Raw genomic sequence first — 3021 nt, forward strand, 5'->3', positions numbered from 1 at the left:
GGTTTTCTTCCTGGGTTCTTACTGTGATCCTCACATATCCCCTTTTCTTTGTGCACACATGGACCAAGAGAGTTCTCTGTTGTTTCTTCCTTTTTTTGTTGTTTTTTTTTTTTTTTTTGCGGTGGGGACTGCAGTGAACTTTATTGATGGTATGTGACAGTAGGGCTCCCTAAGCCCCTCCCCTTCTTCAGGGGATCTGGGATGGAAATGGGGAGGAGGGGAGATTCTCAGTGTGTCGAGGGACTGAGTTAGGGGCAGGAACTCCCCAGCAGCTGAGAGCCTCTCTCTTCCTGTGTTCTTGCTGAGGCAGGTGGTGCAGGGGCTCTTACTCCTTGGAGGCCATGTGGACCATAAGGTTCACCACCCTGTTGCTGCAGCCAAATTCATTGTCATACCAGGAAATGAGCTTCACCACGTGGTCGTTGAGGGCAATGCCGGCCCCAGCATCAAAAGTGGAAGAGTGGGTATCACTATTAAAGTCGCAGGAGATGACCTGGTCCTCCATGTAGCCCAGGATGCCCTTGAGGGGGCTTCTGATGCCTGCTTCACCACCTTCTCGACGTCATCGTATCTGGCAGCTCTCTCCAGGAGACAGGTCAGATCCACAACTGACACGTTGGGGGTGGGCACCCGGAAAGCCATGCCAGTGAGCTTCCCATTCAGCTCAGGGATGACCTTGCCCACAGCCTTGGCAGCACCGGTGGATGCAGGGATGATATGCTGGGCAGCCCCACGGCCATCAGGCCACAGTTTCCCAGAGGGGCCATCCAGAGTCTTCCGAGTAGCAGTGATGGCGTGGACTGTGGTCATGAGTCCTTCCAGAATGCCACAGTTGTCATGGATGACCTTGGCCAGGGGGGCCAAGCAGTTGGTGGGACAGGAGGCGTTGCTGACCATCTTGAGGGAGTTGTCGTACTTCTCATGGTTCACGCCCATCACAAACGTGGGGACATCGGCAGAGGGGGCAGAGATGATGACCCTTTTGGCCCCACCCTTCAAATGAGCCCCTGCTTTCTCCACGGCAGTGAAGACACCAGCGGACTCCACGACATACTCAGCACCAGCATCACCCCATCGGATGTTGGCGGGATCTCGCTCCTGGAAGACGGAGATGGACTCTCCATTGATGACAAGATTCCCGTTCTCAGCCTTGACGTTGCCATGGAATTTACCATGGGTAGAATCCTACTGGAACCTATAGACCATGTAGTTGAGGTCAGTGAAGGTCATGGATAGCTACAATGTCCACCTTGGCAGAGGTGAAAGCAGCCCTGGTGACCGGGAGCCCAATATGGTCAAATCCATTCATTCCGACCTTCACCATCACTGCATGGGGAGAAGTGGCTGCCTGTCAAACAGGGAGGAGCAGAGAGCCTCTTCCTTTTCTTATAAGGACACGGATCCGACCAGATTAGGATCCCACCCTTATGACTTCCTCTAAACTTAATTCTCTCCTGAAAGCCCATCTCTCAACGTAGTCACATTCAAGTTCATGGTTTCAAAAGAGGAATTTCAGGGGGATACCACTCAGTCTCTACCACCTTCCAAACAGAATTTTTGTTTTATTTTCCATCGATTATAAAATGGTACTGTACCTTTCCCTCACCTTCTCAAAAAAACCAATGAATTTATTATTAAAACTGAGAGCCGAGAGAAGCAGAAGTGCTGGGTCAGTCACAGCATCGGCAAGGCGGTTTGGAGCCCAAGCTCCCAAGCTGGACTGTGCTGGTGTCAACCCAACTCTGCCACGTAGTAGCTGTGCGACCTCAAAGATGTTACTTAACTTCTCTTTGCCTCAGTTTCCTTGTGTGCAAAATGGGAACGATAGCAAAGGTTCCACCTCACAGGAAGATGATGATTGTTGTAGGGGAGAGGAAATGAGATAGTGAGTGTGTGCAGAACTCCTGGAACATTATTATTATGTTTATCTTAAAAAGCTTTTCGCTGGGTGCCGAGGCACACTGCTGTAATCCCAGTGGCTCAGGAGGCTGAGGCAGGAGGGTTGCAAGTTCAAAGCCAGCCTCAGCAACTTGGTGAGACCCTAAGCAGCTTGGTAAGACTCTGTCTCAGAATAAAAAAATAAAAAGGGCTAGGGATATGACTCAGTGGTTAAGCACCCTTAGATTTAATCACTGGTACAAAAAAAAATCTCATATTTAATGCCTGTGGAATTGTGTGTTTACAGCACCCCAGTCAGGCAGGTAATAGTATGGGAACATTATTTAATGCTTGTATTGATTTGAAGGTAGCATATTGCTTGGATAAAAAAAAAAAAAAACCTAGTCATCAATTGGTCATAAAAAGGATTCTGACCAAGGTCACATATACATCACCTGTCACTTACGCCAAGTTCCTTCCCCTAAGCTTGACAAATGCTTACTTGCAAGATTAGGTCAGTATTAGGATGAAGGTGTGCAGCTATCAATGAGGGCACACGAGAGGGGCTCTCAGGCTTGGGCTGAGGTGTTGATGCATCTGAGAAGACTTCTAGAAGTGGTGATATTTGAGCTGGAGTTTGAAGAATGAGTACAAATTGGAAGCAGGGTGCCTGCCTCCTGTCAGTGCCCAGGGCATACTGAGTCCATAGTGTTTTCAGAGAAAGACTCAACAGTATTTCTGTCACAGTGAAAAATCTCTGGTAGTAGAGCTTGCAGTTTCTGAGAGGGGAAAGAGAGAATTTTGGCAAAAATGGCAGAAACCATGATTTTTAAAAAATATACTGAATTTTAAAATTGATTTAATAAAAATGAATCCAAATCTTATTTTTATAGAGACAAACAGGAAGTAGTCCTTAGTTGGTAATTTTAGATGCCATTTGGCCATGAATTTCATGTAGTTATTCGGTCAGGGACTATTTTGGGGGTGCCTCCTAGGTACCAGTAGACTGAGGGTATAGTGGGGAGTGGGTCAGCCCTGTGGTCTTGTTTGGGGTAGGGAAACTTAGGAAAACAGGTTAAAATGTGGCAACTATTAGGATAGTGGAAGCATAGGTCACCGAAGCCTTGTCTGAGGAAGTGATGG

At 47.7% G+C, this 3021-nt stretch overlaps 1 pseudogene; it reads right to left on the reverse strand.

Annotated features, from left to right (window-relative positions):
• Positions 1 to 261: 261 nt before the first annotated feature.
• LOC113191680 (glyceraldehyde-3-phosphate dehydrogenase pseudogene) lies at positions 262 to 1324 on the reverse strand (annotated as a pseudogene).
• Positions 1325 to 3021: the final 1697 nt, after the last annotated feature.

Source organism: Urocitellus parryii, chromosome 9, assembly GCF_045843805.1.
Source record: "Urocitellus parryii isolate mUroPar1 chromosome 9, mUroPar1.hap1, whole genome shotgun sequence".
NCBI lineage: Eukaryota > Metazoa > Chordata > Mammalia > Rodentia > Sciuridae > Urocitellus > Urocitellus parryii.